At 41.5% G+C, this 20,031-nt stretch overlaps 1 protein-coding gene across 2 annotated transcripts in view; it reads right to left on the bottom strand.

The window, feature by feature from the left end:
• The window catches only part of COL8A2 (collagen type VIII alpha 2 chain), a 183,150-nt gene that overhangs the window by 141,405 nt on the left and 21,714 nt on the right, over nt 1-20,031 (bottom strand). The window lies entirely within an intron of this gene.

The raw sequence follows: 20,031 nt of genomic DNA, 5'->3' as shown, positions 1-20,031 counted from the left end.
TACAAATAAAAATACTGAAAACATTTTAAAACAAAAAAAACATCAAAAAGATGTTGCTGGAGAAAACTCTCTTACGTACAAGTAGTCTTCAATTTATGATCACCATCAGGACAGGAATTTCTTCTGCAAATCAAGATGCTGTTAAGTGGCTCACACCTGATTTCACAAGTCCTTTTACCAGATGGGTTGTTAAGGGAATTGCTGAAGTTGTTAAGGGAATCGTACAGCCGATAAAATAAATCGGAGGCAGCAGAGAAGATGGAAGGGATTGACAGACCTTGCCTGAGATGGACTTCTCTGATTAGAAGAAGGGCCGTATGATAAAAAAAAATTAAGAGTGTGCAGAGATGGACAAATGGATGAAAAAAAATACAAGGAAAGGAGGAATACTATTTAATATGGAATAAATGGTATGAACGGTTAGAGGACAGAAACAAAAAATAGGGAAACATAAAATAGCAATGTCGTAGAAATGTTAAGATATAGTGTTAAGATAAGATATGGTTAAGACATATTAAGATATGGTAGCTAAACGATAGCAAGTATATAAGGTACAATATATGTAAAATGATATTCTGATGCAAACAGTCAATCATAAATAAGTATGGAATAGTATACACAAAGAAGTAAAGAACAAGGGGACCACAAATGTAAGATATGAATATATAGGGGGAAATACTAATTGTAAAGACATACTGATAGGGAACTGCTGTATGATGGAACTTTTTCTTTGTTTTCTTTGTTGTTTTAATCTATGTCTTGTTCTGTTTATGTGTTTAAACCAGTGTTTCTCAACCTTGGCGACTTTAAGTCCTGTGGACTTCAACTCCCAGAATCCCGCTGGCTGGGGAATTCTGGGAGTTGAAGTCCACAGGACTTAAAGTCGCCAAGGTTGAGAAACACTGGTTTAAAATAAAAAAATAAAAAATTTTAAAAAGAGAAAAAAGAAGTGTAATAACTACATTTATGTGTGATTGGAAATCTTCCTGGGCTTTTTGTATAAAACAGGAAAAAATGTCTGTGCAATTGATGGCTTTGTTGGTTAAACAGGGTAGATGATAGAAAGAAGACAGTCATGCAACTTTAGAGAGAGGGGTTAAAATAAAATTGTACTTACAGCTGTCAGGAGGGATATCAAAAGCCCTTCTTTAATATCTTTTTCTTTTTTCCCCTTTCTTCTTTTTCCTCATTGTGCTTTTAGCCTTTTCTTTCTATCTTCCCTTTTCATTTTCTCTGTTCTATTTTAGTTCAAATTAATTCTTATTATGACTTCCAAAACTTGGAATAAAAATTATTTAAAGCAATAAATCAGAGGCGGCAGGAGGCAAATCAAAACATTTTCTACTGCCCAGATATTTCTCAATTGCAAGGATTAAAAAGTGTCGGAATCAACTTTTAGTGACCACACAGCTAGATTTTCTCCATGATAATCTGCTTCTAATCTGGTCCTTCAGACCATCCAAGTTCCAGTACTAAAATCAACATCTAGTCAAAACTGAAATGTTCTACAAGTGATGGAATTAGTAAGTATGATGATATACAGGCAGTCTTTGACTTACAAACGTTTCTTTAGTGACTGTTTGAAGTTACAACAGCACTGAAAAATATGACATGACGGTTTTTCACATGATTGTTGAATTAAGCAAACAAAATGTTAAAAACGTACGCTATTTATGTAGTTATTTACCAAACACATCTAAGTTACCTGCCTAAGCAGCGGGTTAGACTAGAAAACCTCCAAGGCCCCTTCCAACTCTATATTCCTATTCCTATTCCATTTCTATTTCTATTCCTATGCCATTTCTATTCCTGTTCCCATTTCCATTCTTATTCCATTTCTATTCCAATTCCTATTCCCATTCCCATTCCATTCCAATTTCTATTCCCATTCCCATTCCTGTTCCTCTTTTTGTTCCTGTTCCTGTTCCTATTCTATTTGTAACCAAAATATTTTTACAATCCTCAAGGCAGATCACAACTTTTGAGCAACCCTAATGTTTGGAAATTGAACGTTGAAAAATTTGACACGCCCTATGCAGTGTTGCACCTGTGCTCACGCAGTCAAAATACAGACCCTTGGCAACTAGCATGTATGTAATGACCATCGTAGAATCCAGGGATCATGTGATCCCTTTTGCGACCTTCTGACAACCAAAGTCAATGGGGAAGTCAGAGTTCACTTACTAACTTAACAACTGTAGTGATCCACTTAACAACCTCAGTCATAAAATTGGGTGATGCCAAGCACATGATGCCTCGCTTCACGCTGGCACCACCTGCAACCCCTAACAAGCAATTTTCAGTGGTTGTAAGCGGAGGGATATCTTTTCAAAAAAAGTTTGATAATATTATTACAAGCAAAGGCCCGTCTCATACAAAACACAAAGACATTTTAGTTTCTTGGCATCAGTGTTTGGAAAAATAATCACTTTCCATGTATGTATGTATGTATGTATGTATGTATGTATGTATGTATGTATGTATATAACTTAGCGCGACAACATCCTAGTCACTCATTTCCTCTTTTGATCTCCAAGGAAGCAAAGAATAAGGCATTTTTAATCAGCATTCTTATTCAGCTTTCCAACATTTCCCTACCAAGAACTCTGAAGGATGCTCTTGATTCAGAAGCTTTCTATCCAGCTAATCAACACTTCACTGGGCTTCCCACCCTTGGCAGCTCAAACAAGAATCTTGGGCCATCACAAAAGTTAGGAAGGATCTGATTGGATCCCCGCCAAGACCAGCATTAGTTTACCTCTTAGAAATCAACACATTCAATACGTTCTTGTTTAAGTCCCAATCCCATTTTACAGCAGAACACTAACCTGGATTGAGGCCCAGCAGTTGTTTACTTCCCCGTTGGGCAATGAAGTGCCAACAAAAATAGAGTCCAAACAGAGACACTGATGCATGCAAGATGAAGGTATTTGGAAAACTACAAGAGCTACAGAATTATTTCAAAAGGATGCAGCAAGGACCACACCTGTCTTACAGCCGTAGAAGACTGAGGGTCATTGGCATGGGAGAAACAGGAAACCAGGCACACAGGAGGGTGGAATGGAGTTTCCTAGAAGATGGCATAGCTGTTGTGGTCCACCAGCGGCCAGTGGAGCTAGCAGTAGATTCAGACAGTGAGGAGGTTGGGGAGGAACATGGGCCAGTTCTGGAGTCTGGGGAAGGTTCCTGTTAAGGAGATCAAATAAAGGCTCTGAATCAAATAGCAAGATGAAAAGGGTGGGAGGAATTTATATATTCCTGACATATAAATAAAGCTGTCTAATCACTAATTCAGTGGAAGTCTGGAGTTAATCAAACCACTCTTTATTTTGCCGAAAGAACAGGGTTTCTCGATTCTCATCAGATCAACGTTTTAAATTTAGAGCTAAGAAGGTTGCTGTTGTTGTTGCTGTTGTTGTTGTTGGTGGTGGTGGCATGTTTCGCCTAAGAAAAGACAGAAGTCTACTTTGTTATTATTTACTAGCAGACAACCCGGTATTGCCAGGGATATTTATTTAAAGGGAGAAAATGTCCAGACCGAACGTAATTTCTATTGTTGGATTTTCCCCCTTACCAGAGGGAGCCGCCTTATGGAGTACTGTGAAGCCGTGACCATGGCAACTCCACTGCACTGTACAGTAGAAGCCATTTTACGGCAGTACAGTAGAAGCCATTTTAAAGCACAACAGGCTGTATCTTAACAGAATACACACCCTGAAGGGTTTTAGGGGTTTCTTCCCCACTCCCAACTGTTTGGTTCCAGAGAGTAAGTCATCTATAGCAAGTTGGGTTGAAATTGCTCAAGGCGTTTCAGAGTTATGCTGGAACACACACACGCACACACACACATACTTTTATATATATAGATTTTGACCAAGAATAGAAGGCGCTGTCTGAAGACGTCTCTGTTGTCATGTGGCTGGCATGACTAAAAGCTGAAGGCGCATGGAGCACAGTTACCTTCCCACTAAAGGTGGTCCCTATTTTTCTACTTGCATTTTCACGTGCTTTCGAACTGCTATTGGCAGAAGCTGGGACAAGTAATAGGAGCTCACTCCGTTATGCAACACTAAGGATTCGAACCGCTGAACTACCGACCTTTCTGATCGACAAGCTCAACGTCTTAGTCACTGAGCCTAAAAGAGCACTTAGTAGTAAGCAGCCTATTAAGTGTAGTTTAAGTGTTCCAGTCTAACTTAAAGTCTTGGGACTTGCTTAGTGGTCTCCTCTCCAAACCCTAGTGGGCATGCCCCGCTTGTCTTCCAAACCAAGCCCAGTTTAAACCATTTATTGCATTACAGTACTCTACAAAAATGAACATTAAAATATTACGATGCAATAGGATAATGGCCCTCTTTGGGAAGGAAAAAGAAGAAAATTGCAGCAATGTTATCATTCAGAATTTCCACTCCTTGTGTGTTTTTTATACCAAGGAAACCTGAAGCTTGAGAAAAAGCTGAACAACTGTGGCATTGTGTGAATGCCCACCAAAAGTGTGGGGTGCGGGTTGGAATTGCAGCAATTCCAAGCTAAAACACTGGCATTGTATGGAAGCATCCCAGTGAATATTAGTAGTGGAAAATTCTCCTAAGGAAAAGTCAGAATTCTCCTATTTCAGTGGCCTGCCAAATACTACATACTTGTGTTTTTTCCCCTCTTCTGTTCTTAGCCGGAGCAACTCGACAAAAATTTTAAAAATTCACAATACAGCCTCTAGCAACCTCCAACACATGGAGAACAACTGGTTATGTTGTTAAGGTATATAACACAGAAGTTCAAAACCTGTATAATGGAGACTTTTATGATGTGATTATGGTTCTCTCGGGTTTTGTGAATGAGTTTGGCCTGTTAGTTTTCGGGGAGTCAATGGAAAGGCAAAATGCTTCAAGACACTCTGACACCTGCGCCAGTTAACAACATTCACTGGAGACAATTGTCTTTACATTTAATTCATTTCTATTTGGCCATGACCCACTTTGGACAAATCTTCTTGTGTGGCCTCTTTGTCATGAGCTCTCCATGTTGGAATGGTGCTTGGAATAAGGAACCTTGAACCTTGAGTTGAGTGGTACCTGGAATTTATTTATTTTATTTTATTTAGTTTGTCAAAAATGTAAAAGATAACATGCATAAGTATAAACGTAAGTATGAAGAGAGTAAATGGATGCAAATAAGTGGGGACAGTAGGACAGGGTTGTTAGGCACACTGGTGCGCTGATGCAGGCCCCTACTGACCTTTTAGCAATGGGGTGAGGTCAACAGTAGACAGTCTTAGGTTAAAATTATGGGGGTTTGGGGATGTAACAACAGAGTCAGGTAGTGCATTCCAGGCATTAACCACTCTTTGTTGCTGAAGTCGTATTTTCTGCAATTGAGTTGGAGCGGTTTACCTTGACTATTGTTATCTATTGTTTGCTCATGTATTAATGTGGTTGAAGCTGAAATAGTCATTGACAGGTAGGATGTTATAGTGGATAATTTTGTGAAGTATGTTTAGGTCAGACTGTAGGAGGTGTAGTTCTAGATTTTCCAAGCCCAAAATTTCAAGCCTGATGGCATAAGGCATACTTTTGTTGAGCAGAGGAGTGCAGTTTCAGTTTCACTTTATTTGTATGCCGCCCTTTTCCCTGGGGGGACTCAGGGCGGCTCACAGTTCAAACGGGGGGGGGGGGCAGGACAAACAATTTACAACATAGAGACACTACATCATTTAAGAACTCAACAATCATACAATTTGAGTAGGGGTTAGAGTCTTTAACCCCAGGCCAGCCGGGACAGCCAGATTTTAAGGGCGGCGCGGAAGGTCTGGAGGGTGTGAGGGTCCGGATCTCCATGGGGGAGTTCGTTCCAGAGGGCAGTAAGATGGGCAGCCAATAAATTTGACAGATAAATAATCCTTCTTATCAAGTCTCACCCTTCTAGGCATGATGAAAACCCTCAGAGACTTCAAAATTTCAGATAGGGGTAAGAAACACCCATTGGAATCCCCAGACTTCTTTTTATGAGTAAATTCATTAAGGTGGACTTACAGTATTTGGAAGGTTTTCTTCTCAATTCTTCTTTGCAGTCTGGACTCAGATGCCATTTGGAAGAGAAGCTGCTAAGCAATTCTCCTGCTATCCATCAGTGGTCTATGCCTACCATTCCACTGCTTACTTTCTGAGATTCCAGTCCACACCATCTTTCATGCCCCTGATGGGATAAGATGCACCCTCGGGACAAGCTCACCAGGATGAAGTTCCAAAACAGATTTGCAACATCGAGGTTACATCTGCTCTGTCGGATCACAACCTTCACTGGATCCAAAAGGGAATCAAAGGATTGTTAGAACAGAGGTTCCCAAAGAACCAAAAGAAGCCAGATCAACAAGGGCGACAAGACCCAAATATTAAAAACGTACCACCACGATGTTGGAAATGCAGTGTTGCTCTTTTATCATATGTGGTGGGAGTGCCCGAAGGCTAGGGCCTTTTGGCACCAGATAAGAAAGTGTTTGACATTAAATCAAAGGATAGAGCTGAGGCCAGAACTATTTTTATTAGAGATCACAAAAGAAAAATATAGCAAAGGTGGATTATATTTAATGTTGCTTATCTTAATGGCAGCAAGATGGACCTTCGCACAAAAATGGAAAGACAAAGAGACTCCCTCGGAACAAGAAATAATAAATAAGATACTAACATACACAGAAATGGACAGACTGATTCTAGAGCTCAAGGACAAGGGTGAGACAGAATAACACAAAATCTGAGACAAATGCTACCGATGGTTAGAAACAAGGAGAAAAGGTCGGGACAGAAAAACACAGATGAGTTAAGAATTGGAAATATGATATGAATATTGTATGATAGGTAGGAACTGGATATGTATATGTATTGATAGTAACTATATAACGAAAGGGACTAATGGGTAGTAATTTGATCGATTACACATACCTATGTAATGGACATAAACTGTTATTGTTGTAACATATAAGAACTCTATGGAAATGACTATGCCAGAAATGTCGCGCTATGTCCAACATTTTTAATATTTATTAAAATATTAAAATATTTTATTATTTAAAGTTTTAAAAAAAACTTTAAAAAAACAGAGGTTCCTCTTGATGGTTGGCAAGCCCTCAAGGAAACCACACTCTGGCAATGGCCCCAGGAAACAATCCTCTCCCCCAAAGGACACATGTTCCAGCAGCCTTCTTCAATGCTCACATACAAGACCACCCTTGCAATTCAATGAACCTACTTCGTGGCCTCTTTTTGAAGGGAAGTGAATGTTGGGAAGTTTTTCAAGCTTTAGCCCACGGGTCAGCAACCCATGGCTCTGGAAATGCATGTGGCTCTTTCATCCCTCTGCTACAGCTCCTTGTCGCCAGTCAGCATCACAATTTTGAGAGGAGCTTCCAGTTGGTGGGTGGAAGCAGGGCGCGCCAGGAGGAGACTCTATGGCAAGGGGCGGGCTTTCCAGTGAGCTCCACAATCGATAGGGCTTTCGGTTAGGACAGATAGAGGAAAAAGGACGCCGCACTAGGAGGACACTCTATGGTGGGGGAACTGGACTTCTGGTCAGCTCAAGAATTGAACGTGGGGGCTTCTGGTTAGGACCTTTGTGGCTCTTTGAGTGTTTAGGTTTGCCGAACCCTGCTTTAACCACTCTTCTAAATAGCCTGAACAGTTAATGAGGTTCTAATAATTAAAAATTCTCCATAATAATAACAACTATTATTTCCCCTTCCCAGCTGAAGTTGCAAAACTCACTATTCCGCATTTAAAGCTGGCTTAGCCATGGTGAATAAGGGGCCCCTCCTAAATCAAAGGCTGGTTCAAAAATAACACTAAGCCATGGCTGAGTACATCACAATGACCTTCCTTTTTTACACAGACAGCATAAACCATGGCTTACCGATAGCTAATGAATTAAGGCCAAATAGGCAAACAACATTGGTTCTGTCAACATTTATTACCCTATTTATTTATTTTACTGGGCTTCTACGCTGCTCCTGTTGTAAGCAAGTCTGAACAGTTCACATATGCTATTCTGCAAAATCAGGCTAAAAATATACATACAAATTAAACAAGTTACAAACAATTCACAACTCTGTGCCAGGGACAATAAACAAGCTTGGTTCAAACAGAATGCCACATTCCAAGAAAGAACATTTCTAAAGACATCCATCCTCAAGGGTTGTTGGAAAGGACAGCTTTTCATCACCTTCTTAAAGTCCAGTAAGTTTCAGTCCATATGTATCTCAAAGTGAATCTTTCTTTCCAAAATGGGAAGTAGCAACCTCTCTCTTTTGCTCAGGGCTGACTCCTCCATGGGTTATGCCATGGTCACTTTGCGATTCAATCATTCCAGACCTGGATGAAATTTGATAACATGTGAGGTACATTCACAAAATGCCCTCCACAGATGACCCCCTTGAGTCTGGTGGGATTTAAACAAGTCCATTACATGGTCCAATCTTCCACTTCCATGCTGGCAGTTTCCACCCATTCACTTCCAGCCAGGTGCAGAGTCAAAGGATGACCTTGGCTTTCTAGAAGGAATGTTATTATAGCTACACATCACCCAACTCCATATAATCCCCCCTCCCATTTTCCCACAATAGAAAATGTATAGTAGAATAATAGGAAGTGTTTTCTTTTGGAAGATCCAAAAGAAAAGATGGCTACAGGCCTGGCAGAGGAGCTGTATTCCAGAGGACCAAGAGACAGTAAAGTTTAGATAGTTTGGTTGGAAGGAAGGCTTCAGGCTGTTCTTCTCTAGAAGTTAACCATCAATGATGCAAATAGTTTGGCAAGATTTCTATTTATGGGCGAGGAACAATAAAGGAAACTGCTTAGAAGTAACTCTGAGTGTGCTTAGTTTTCAGACCATGACAATTCTGGGTTCCATGCTGATTCGTGGATTAGCTTCTTGGTTCTCTGATAGCACCTTAATCTTCATTCCAGATACTAACCTGTTGACTACTTCAACACCATGACAAGTCAACAAACAGCTGTGTAGTTCAAAAGCCATCCTCTAGAGCAGTGTTTCTCAACCTTGGCAACTTGAAGATGTCTGGACTTCAAGTCCCAGAATTCCCCAGCCAGCAAATGCTGGCTGGGGAATTCTGGGACTTGAAGTCCAGACATCTTCAAGTTGCCAAGGTTGAGAAACACTGCTCTAGAGATCATCACAAGCAAATCGCAATCCTATCCTTTTTTCGCCCCATGTTTTATTTGTTTTATTTATATTACTTTCCATTTCCATCAAACAGTGTGTGATCTGGGTACTGTTATTTGAACTGTCATAATCCACATATTTGTTATTATATTCATCACAATAATTTTAATAATATAACTATATATTAATATAATTGCAATAATACACAACATCTTCATCATCAAGTTCTCTCCACATTAACATTTCCTCTTTTTATGTCTCCTCCTTTCTAACTTCTGTTTCTAACCATTAATAAAATACATCCTATGTCAAAAATATTCAGTTTCTTCTTTATCCTCAATAATAAGCGTTAGTCTGTCCATTTCTGCACATTCTAGTATTTTCTTAATTATATTATCACCTGAGAATCACAATCATATCCTGTACAGTGTTTCAGAAAAAACTCACAAATAAATTTGAGATTCATATCTGCATTAGCTGAAGAAATTTGTTAAACAGAAAGTTGTAGCTCAACCAATGACGGCATTTTTAAACCAAAGTTTGTCCAAAAAAGACATCCTGAAAGAGGATCTAAGGGTCGATTCATTCATATGGCAAGATGAAAGAAGGGAAATTGATACATGTGGTGGAATTTTCAACTAGACTAGGATCAAGAAGGACCCAGGCAGGGGTGAAATTCAGCAGGTTCTGACAGGTTCTGGAGAACTGGAAATTTGAGTAATACAGAGAACTGGCAAATACCACTTCTGCCTGGCTCCACAGTGGGGTGGGAATGGAGATTTGGCAAGATCCTTGCCCCAGGAGTGGGGTGGGAATGGAATTTTGCAGTATCCATCCCCTGCCACGCCCACCAAGCCATGTCCATAGAACCAGCAGTAAAAAATATTGAATTTCACCACTGGATCCAGGTTTAGAGTTCTACTACAAAGAGCAGAACAGGGTTCTGACTGCCACCAGGATCCTTGAAGCCTTATCTTGCCCTTCCCAAGAGAATGCAGCCAGTCTGTTGAGATTCTCGTTAACGTGGATGATTAACTCTAGGCTTCACGTGGGGCTCTGGTTTCTTTTGCTTGACATTGTGTCACATTTAAACAGTTGCTATTCATAGGTAAAGGTAAAGGTTCCCCTCGCACATATGTGCTAGTCTAGGGGGCAGTGCTCATCTCTATTTCAAAGATGAAGAGTCAGTGCTCTCCAAAGACATCTCCATGGTCATGTGGCCAGTATGACTAAATGCCGAAGGGGCCTTCCCACACCAAATATGGTTCCTATTTTTCTACTTGCATTTTTTTACGTGCTTTCAAACTGCTAGGTTGGCAGAAGCTGGGACAAGTAACAGGAGCTCACTCCATTACATGGCGCTAGGGATTCAAACCGCTGAACTGCCAACTTTTCTGATCGACAAGCTCAGCCACTTAGCCACTGAGCCATCAGTATTCATAAAGGGCTCAACTAATTACAACTTGGTGTTACAGAGGAAAAATAGAAATATTCTGGAATCAAGCTCAACCCCCGGTGACTTCATGGACACACACAGGCAACTTTCTTGCCAATAATGCAGAAGTAATTCGCCTCTCTTGAATAACTGAGCAGCAATTATTCAGGCACCAGAGTGCGAGGCTGCGGAAAGGCAGCAGGGGAAAAATGACATTCCCTCTGTTGCAATGCCAGGGCTAGGAGCAAAACTGAAGCCCAGCCTTTTCCAAGACTTGGGGTGGAAACATTATAGAATACGGGAAGCTCACAGGGGAAGCTGGCAACGGCCAACTCAAACGGCATGGTACCACTTTAAAGGAAGGAAAAGGCTGCAAAAGAAAATATATATATATCATCCCAGGAAACATTTGGAGAAGGGCTTATCCAAAGCCCAACTGGAGATTATAAGGAAATGAGTAGAAATGTAACCACTACTTTGTAAGTCTGTACCAGTGTTGGCGAACCTATTTGGCACTGTGCTGAAATGGAAGTGGAAGAGAAGCCACCCGGAAGATCATCTTCCCAGCACATGCATACACTCTGGGCGGCTGCTCAGTGCAGGCACACCGGCCACCTGGTCTTCTGTTTTCTGGTGTGTATGCATGTGCCAAGACCACTTGGCATGCACGCACTGGAAACCGGAAGATCATCTTCTCGGTATGCACATGTGCAGCTGCCCTTCCAGTTTCAGGTGCTCCTGCACATGTGAAGACCAGCTGGCTGGCCCACCAGAACGCAGAAGAGCAACAGGCGACGTCTCACCTGCCTGGAGAGATGGCTCGCCATCACAGGTCTATATGGTACCAATTCTGAGAGCTAATAGATGATTCTGATGAAGATGCTGGACCAGGAATGGAAAAAGCCAAGTTCTACTCCTCACTTAGTGATGGAAACTCCCTGGGTGACATCTCTCTTTCTCTCTCTCTCTCCCTCCCTCTCTCCCTCTCTTCCTAAGAAGAAGGCAGGGGTGAAATGTTACCAGTTCGGGCAGGTTCACCTGAATTGGTAGTAAAAAAAATGCTTTAAAAAAGTTTTTAAAAATTTTCTGAGGATCGTGCAGCACAGCTGATTGTCACAGCTGATCATCAGAACTTTTTAGCATTTTTTTATTTCTGGTTTGGAAAAATATGTAGTAAAAAAACGCTTTAAAAAGTCTTTAAAAATAGTTCCAACAATCAGCTGTGTGACAATCAGCCGCACAATTTGTATTCGCTAGAAAGCAGGAAATCCCCTGGACCCAGGGTGGGCTAAAGGTAGTTCTCTACTTACAATGATTCATTCAGCAACCATTCAAAATACCACCTATGACTGGCCCTGCCCCCATCTATTCTTTGCCTCCCGAGTTCCAGCTGATCGGGAGTGCAGTATCCTTCCCTGCCACATTATGCCCACCAAGCCACACCCATAGAACCGTTAGTAAAAAAAATGGAATCCCACCATTGAGCACGATCCATTATATTCAGGGACATGACATAACATTTCAGCATTCAAAGAACAGAAGAGATTTCTAATTGACAACATTATAAAGTCTTCTTTCTGACTTTCACAGCCTGTGAAAGTCAGATAGCTTTTTTAATGCAGTAGTTGTTCATATGTTGCAAACTCTTTGAAACAGGAATGCGGCAAACAACAACTGAAAACCTAATTCTTTCCAGTTATTTAGTTTGTGCGAAACAGCTGGAACCACTCAAAGTCTGTCAAAAGTGATCTGGCCAAGCAGTGAGCACCATCCACCTCCATGAAGAAGCAACCTAGAACGAAGGAGAAATTTCCTGCCATCGAGAACAATTAACCAGTGGAACAGCTTGCCTCCAGAAGTCTTGGGTGCTCCATCACTGGAGGTTGTTAAGAATTGACTGGACAGCCACTTGTCTAGAGTAGTTCGGGGTTTCTTGATTGAGCAGAGGGTTGGACTAGAAGACCTCCAGGATCTTTCTTCCAATTCTGTTATTGAATTAAGGAGTTTCCATCTTGCAGCGGAATGATTTTGCTAACACTAAAATAATATTTCATTCTGGGAAACCGGAAATTGTGTATATTTATGTATCCTTCCTGTACTAGCTCTATTGCCTTTCTATTTTTGGTTTTAGAAACACATTGCTTTATAATTACTCAGAGAACTCCCGTTATTAGAAGAATTAGAAATATAATAAGCAATAAATAAATATGGTTTGCAGTCGCCAGATGACCTACTGACTCTCAACAGTCATGCAACAGCTAACTCCATCCACCCCCAAATTCTCATCATTTCCTTACTGACAGAAAGTCTGCTGCTGGTTTTATTTTCCCCCCAAAGAGATTTAATCCTCCTAAGGAGCCTTAATTCCAAAACAGGTCCAGATTTTGAGGAGAGGTGTGGTTCCTAAAGGATAAGACTTTGAAAGGGTCAACAGCTGGCAAGAACAAAAAGACTTTATTTCAAAGTAATGCTTGACTTTTAGCAGCTGGAAGTTCAGAGAGAAAGATGGGGAGGGGACCAGTCATTTTCAGGACTTGCAAGGAAACCACAAGAATTTGGAAGCACTAAAGGGTGAGACCACCAAACTAAATTTTGCTCTGGGTTTAAGCTAAAGTTTCAAGAGGGGCCTCTAGAAGTGAAGACTTCAGGACTCCAGAGCAACAGAAATTTTGAGCATGTCATTAGCTTGCTTATAAGTGGAAAAACAAAAACAAGAAACAATATTCAAACCTACCCATGTATTTGTCTCCTTTCTGTTTTATGTTAAGAGATATCAGGTCCCTCCCTACCTTTGAACTGGCCAGTCTCTTTCCAACTGTCCCTTTGTTATCGCAATAGCCAGAGTGGTAATCATCTTGTTTTTCACTGACTGTGAGAACAGGTTCTCCCAAATAAAATAGAAGAGGATCTGATAAAAACAACTCAAGCAAAAAAATAAGTCTAATAAGACATGTAGTGTCAGGCCTGAAGAACCGGGATCAGACATTAAAATCCAGTTCAGAAGTTTGTACACAAGAATCTAACCAACTAATTAAATTGGTGTTAGATAATGGACTTGGAGAATTTATAGACATGTAACAATTCTAGGCTAGATTCTCACTTGACTCTGCCCCCATCTCTGCTACATGTGAAGATACAGTCTCTGGCAGCTTAAACTCAATTCCTGGTACCTTCATGAACATATCCATGTTGTTGACAACAATTATGGAAATGTTTCACTAGTGCTTTTTCTAGTGACCTATTCAAATACTGACTGGGCTTAACTCTGATTTTGAGATTAGGTTTGTTACCCAGGTACCTTTGAGTAACCTTTGAGTTACCTTTGAGCTACCTTTGAGGCAGAGATGGGTTCCTAATGGTTTAGACCGGTTCGGCCGAACCGTAGTAACTTGGCGGCCTGGGTCGCTGGAACCAGCAATGACCCAGAGTTGTCACACCCCCAAATCAGTCAAGCTATTCTCCAAAACACCCGAGGGCAGGACAAGAAGCAATGGGTGGAAACTAATCAAGGAGAGAAGCAACTTAGAACTGAGGAGAAATTTCCTGACAGTCAGAAGATTTAATCAGTGGAATAACTTGCTTCCAGAAGTTGTGAATGCCCCAACACTGGACGTTTTTAAGATGCTGGATAACCATTTGTCTGAAGTGGTGTAGGGTTTCCTGCCTAAGCAGGGGGTTGGACTAGAAGACCTCCAAAATCCCTTCCAACTCCTACTCTACTCTACTCTACTCTACTCTACTCCACTCCATTCCATTCTAAGCCCTCCCTCGAAAATAAGCCCTTCCCAAAAATATTGCAACACAGCTGTGATCAGAAGACAGTAAGAGCTGACCTTGATTGGCTGGCATATGAGCCTAGGATGGGAAAGTCTGAGACTTTCACAGTGAGAAAAGCTATGAAACTACGTGAAGGTCCTTTCTACTGTTGCCTCTCTTCATCTTATCCTCACAACAACAACCCTGTAAGGTAGGTTCAGCTGGCGGAAAGTGACTTGCTGGTCTAGGGTGAAGGGAAGCAGGTGACTCATGGTACAGGTGACTGATACTATTGTGGTAAGCAATATATGCTTGCCTGTATGTGCTTGTGCCCAAAGAACACCCAAATTATACATGTGTTAAATGTAAACTATGTGAAACCTACCCTGTTTCCCCAAAAATAAGCCCTCCATGGATAATAAGCCCAATTGGGCTTTTGAGCACATGCACTAAAATAAGCCCTCCCTGAAAATATTGCAACACAGCAGCAGCCATGAGGCGATCACACTCGCCGCCTCCTGCACCTCAAAAATAATAAGACCTCCCTGAAAATAAGGCCAAGCGCTTATTTCGGGGGGGGGGGGTGTCCAAGAAAATAAGACCCTGTCTTATTTTGGGGAAAACACAGTACTAGAGGGGAAAAATAAGGGATCTAGAGGCAGCTCTAGACAAATTCCAACGGTTGCAGGAACTGGGTGTGGCTGGTCTAGCGAAGAGAAGGACCAGGGAAGACATGATAGCAGTCTTCCAATATTTGAGGGGCTGCCACAGAGAGGAAGGAGTGAAGCTATTTCCCAAAGCACCTGAAGGCCAGACAAGGAATAATGGATGCAAACTGAACAAGGAAAAATTCAACCTAGAAATAAGGAGGAACTTTCTGACAGTGAGAGCAATCAACCCATGGAACAGAAGTTGTGGAGCTCCATCACTGGAGGCTTTCAAGAAGAGATTGGACTGCCATTTGTCAGAAATGGTGTAGGCTTTCCTGCTTGTGCAGGGGGTTGGACTAAATGATCTACAAGGTCCTTCCAACTCTGTTAATCTGTACCTGTATCTAATCTAACCCACCACCTTTACTTAGCAAGTTAGAGTGAAAAACAAGCAGGCTAGCTCAGAAGGAGCTGTAAATCTCTCTGTGTTTTTTTTTACAGATATGATTTTTAATTGGCTTTTCAAAATATAAACTACAAAGCAAAATAAAGAAGTAGTGGAAAACTAAGGGGAGGAAAAAGAAAAGAAACTTAGTGTAAAGGAAGAAAAGGAAAGAAAAAGGCACCAGCATCTGACTCTCTTTAGCACAGTAAAAAAAAATAACAATATAACAACCACGATTTTTTGCTTTTACACAACAGTATGTTCAAGCCATTTCTACAACAATAAGCCTATTTAGAGAACAAAAACAAAAACAAAATTTCAATTTTTTTCCCATTGCAAGCACAAAATCCAGAAACAATTTCAGAATAGAAACAAGGTTAGATATTTTTTCCCCCTTTGGATAAAAGAATCAATTTGACCATCTCTGCTTCTCTTTGCTATGGGGAGTAACATATACTTCTGTTAACTGATTACTTGTTATCATGATTTATATTAAGAAAGTCCTGTATATTATATTAATTTTTTTTAACCCTAAAGGGAGAAAACCCTTTTTTTCAGTGTTGATATTTTACTAACATTAAAAAGTACTCAAGTATTATATATAATGGAGAAAAAAGAAAATCCTTCATTTTAATCCCAGAACCCAAAATTCATTACTACATTAGAGCTTTCATTAAAATTATATATATATACTACCTGGAGATCCGTGTTTCGCTATGAAACCATGTGATTGGGCCAATCCGCAGGCCACATGAGTCACATGCTAGCCACGCTCATATAAGGCAACTGGCAGTTGGAATAGAGTTCCTTTCAGGTGGGGAGGGGGAGTAGAATGTCTAACTCCTTAATATTGACACATATTAATATAATACAGTATAGGAAATACTGATGATCTGATGGTCATTTCAAAAAATCCTTTCTTAGCAAGCACCTAGAAGCCAAGAGGAATTTCAAGTTTGTAGGCTTTATGGTTCTGGAGATTTTGTGATGATACGTGAGTGGTATTTCGCTTTTATATATTCTTTTAGATTCTGGGAAGAGAGAGTGAGGCTGACTCTGCACACCTCTCCCGCACTTTAATCCAATTCACACGCAAGTCTTGACATCCCAGATGTCAAGGTCCTATTCGAATATGATGGACGAACAGACAGACAGACAGACAGACAGACAGACAGACAGATAGAATCACACCAATATAAGTCCAATCAACAGTATTTTACAAACTTAATTATTCAGCATTACGTAGAAAGATAGAAGACATACATTTACAAACTCATTTTATACATACAAAACTAACTTAAAGCTTTCTTTCAATACATATATCAAACTTGTAAAAGTCCATCCTAGACTTATTTTTTATATGAAGGAGAAATCAAAATTCATCACAAGCTCCTCGTCAAGAACAGTGGCCTTCCGCATTGACCCTGCACAATGAACTAGCAAATGCCACTCGGCTGCCAAGTGGACAGCGTGCTTCCCAGGCGTCCACATTTTCATCTTCAGGGCTCCACATAGCACACTTAATGTGCTCCTGGCCTGAGCATGGGCTTGGTGAGTTTTTCCTTTGCCCACTGTGGGTTGGCTACGGTACGAAACTTTGAGAAGAGCCATTTAAAGGAAAGTAGTCCTTAGGAGCCCAAAGTTTTTATTTAAACAAGAGATCTTCCAGAAAAATCGCTTCCAACTGTTTTGGAGGAACGAGTTTAAAGGAGCAATGCTGAAGCAGAAAGATTGGGAAGGCCAAACTTAGCAGTTTCCCCTGACACCTGGCTTATCTGAACAGAAATAGCCATAGCTCTTAGACTTATATACCACTCCACCGTGCTTTGCAACCCTCTCTAAGCGGCTTACAGAGTCAACATATTGCTCTCAACAATCTGGGTCCTCTTTTTACTAGCTTTGGAAACAGTGGTGGGATTCAAAAAAAATTTTACTACTCATTCTGTGGGCATGGCGTTGCTTGGTAGGCATGGCTTGGTGGGTGTGGCAGGGTAAGGATACTGCAAAATCCCCATTATCTTCCCATCCTGCCCCAGAGCAAGAATACTGTAAAATCTCCATTTCCACCCAACTCCAGAGCAAGGATACTGTAAAATCCACATTCCCTCCCCACCCCTCTAACCTGCTTTCCAGCTCCGTTCTCCTGTGCAGAGCAACAAAAGAATTCCCAGCCAATCAGCTGGGACTTGGGAGGCAGAGAATAGATGGGGTGGGGCCAACCAGAGGTGGCATTTGCCGGTTCCCAAAACTACTCAAAATTTCCGCTACCAATTCACCAAAACTGGTCAGAACTGGCTGAATACCACCTCTGCTTGGAAGGATGGAAGGATGAGTCAACCTTGAGCTGATGAGGATTGAACTCCTGGCAGTGGGCAGAGATAGCCTGCAATACTGCATTCTAACCAATGCGCCACCACGACTAAGATCTACAGCAGAAAGAAGCAACAGAGTATTGTTGCAGTCGTGCTTGTTATTTTTATGATGTTTGACGAAAATGCATAGCAATCCCTTTTACAGAATATGGAGCTGGAGCATATTTTCTAAATGCATCAGCGTATAAGTGTTTAATTCTAACGACAAACTAAACCGGCTTTGTCATCAGAGAGAAATCAAGATAACTTTAAAAAGTCGGGTGACTTTGGGCCAATCTCTCTCCGCCCAGCCCAAGTTATTGTGATGAGAAAAATAGGAGGCGACAACATTACTCACGCTGTACAAAGTAAAGGGAGGATATAAATCTGTTCAGCGTCATCATTTGTGTGATGTGGCTTGCGATGGATGCTTCAACGTGGGTGGAAGCAAGTTGCAGTACAGAAGGGTAAAAGTTTGGGGAGAAAGGAGGTGAATGATGACTTTTTATGTTTTTGTTTTGACAGGCCTGACTCTTGGCAACGGCATAGATATAGAGTCCTGTAGTCTACTAGGCAGCGTTTTTCAGAAGGGTGTGTGTGTCCCGAACCAGAATAAAAAAAAAGAAGAACTTGGTTTATCGGCTCCTAGTCTTGGTGACCAGACACAACTGGCTCTTGTTTAGGTGGGATTCAGCAGGTTCGCACCTATTCGGGAGAACCAGTTGTTAACTTTCTAAGCCCTTGATGGCAAACCTATGGCAGCCATTTCTGAGGACATGCAAGGCATTGCCCTGTCAGCTCCAGCTGATTTTCGGCCTTGATTTTCGGCTGTTTTTCACCCTCCGTTGGGTTCCCTGAAGCCTTGTGGGGAGCAAAAAACTGCAACATGCAAACCGGACGTTCAGGAATGGACTTCCGGTTTGCACATTGGGTAGTTTTTCGCTCTCCCCAGGCTTCAGGCTTCTCTGAAGCCTGGGTAGAGTGAAAAATGGCCCAATGGGGCCCGCCGGAAGTTTGGGAATGAACTTCTAGGTTGTCCGTTGGGCCATTTTCCCCCCCTCCTGAGGCTTCAGGAGGCTTTCCTGAAGCCTGCACAAGGCAAAAAAATGGCCAACATGCCTCCCAGAGGTCCGGGGACTTCAGTGAGGCCTGTGTAGATGCACCGGGGGGGGGGGTTGTACACACCTGCAATGGGGTGGAGGGCATTGCATTATGGGTGTGGGCACATGCGTGTGCGACATCCCAACACTCTTCCCGCATTTGGCATGCCTCAACAAAAAAGTTAGCCATTTTTTTCCACTTTACAGGGCTAACCCTGTAAGGAAGGCAGGAAGGAAACATTCGGGTGTTGTTTCTAGCCTGATTTTTATTGCCCTGCTTACAGAAACTGCCTGTCCAGTTAACCCTTGTTACATTGCAACAGCTAAGGTGAAGCGGCCATTGACGTGAGTGACATTGAGCTGGCCACACCCACCCAGTCGCATGACCACTGAGCCACCCCTACCCAGGGGTGTTATTAGGGCAGAGAACCGGTTGTTAAATTATTTGAATCCCACCACTGGGTCTACGTGGGTGTTTTGAGAGCTCTCAACACCTCTCTTCTCTATTTCTCAGTTCAAAAAAAAGAAAATAAGCATATAAGAAAGTGGCAGGCAGAAAATACAGCTCCCTCCTTTTCATTTAGTCGTAGAAGAAGAAGAAAAGGCCCAAACGCTTAGTCCAAATTAAAAACACAGGCTGAAACATGCTGTGATTCAGTTCATTTCAGTTGCAATGGAAAGTCTGAAGCAATCACCTTGGACAGAAAAACAACATGTTTACATGGGATGTCTGCAGAAGGACCGTGGCAACACATGAAACAACACAGCAACAGTATGCGTGATCCATACTGTTAAAGGAAAGAGCGGCTGGCTTTTAGATACCTGATGGAGTTGGAGTTTGCACTTTGTAGGATTTTATAGAATACCATATTTTTCGGAGTATAAGATGCACCGGAGTATATGACGCACCAAGATTTTGAAGAGGCAATTTTTTTTAAAAAAAAGTTTGTGCACTCTGCAGACCTCCCAAAAATGGCCCGTTTTTCATGAAAATTGGCCCATTTTTTATCCAAAAAAAAGGACATAAATAGCCTGTAGGAGGCTTGTAGAGTGCGCCTGGGGGCTGGGGGGAGGCAACATTGAGTAAAGAAACAGGCCGTTTTTCACTCATTTCTGCCCTCCCCAGCTC

The sequence above is a fragment of the Thamnophis elegans genome, chromosome 12 (assembly GCF_009769535.1).
Source record: "Thamnophis elegans isolate rThaEle1 chromosome 12, rThaEle1.pri, whole genome shotgun sequence".
Classification (NCBI taxonomy): Eukaryota; Metazoa; Chordata; class Lepidosauria; order Squamata; family Colubridae; genus Thamnophis; species Thamnophis elegans.
Note: the sequence above shows the minus strand (reverse complement) of the source record. Positions and strands in the feature narration are given on the sequence as shown.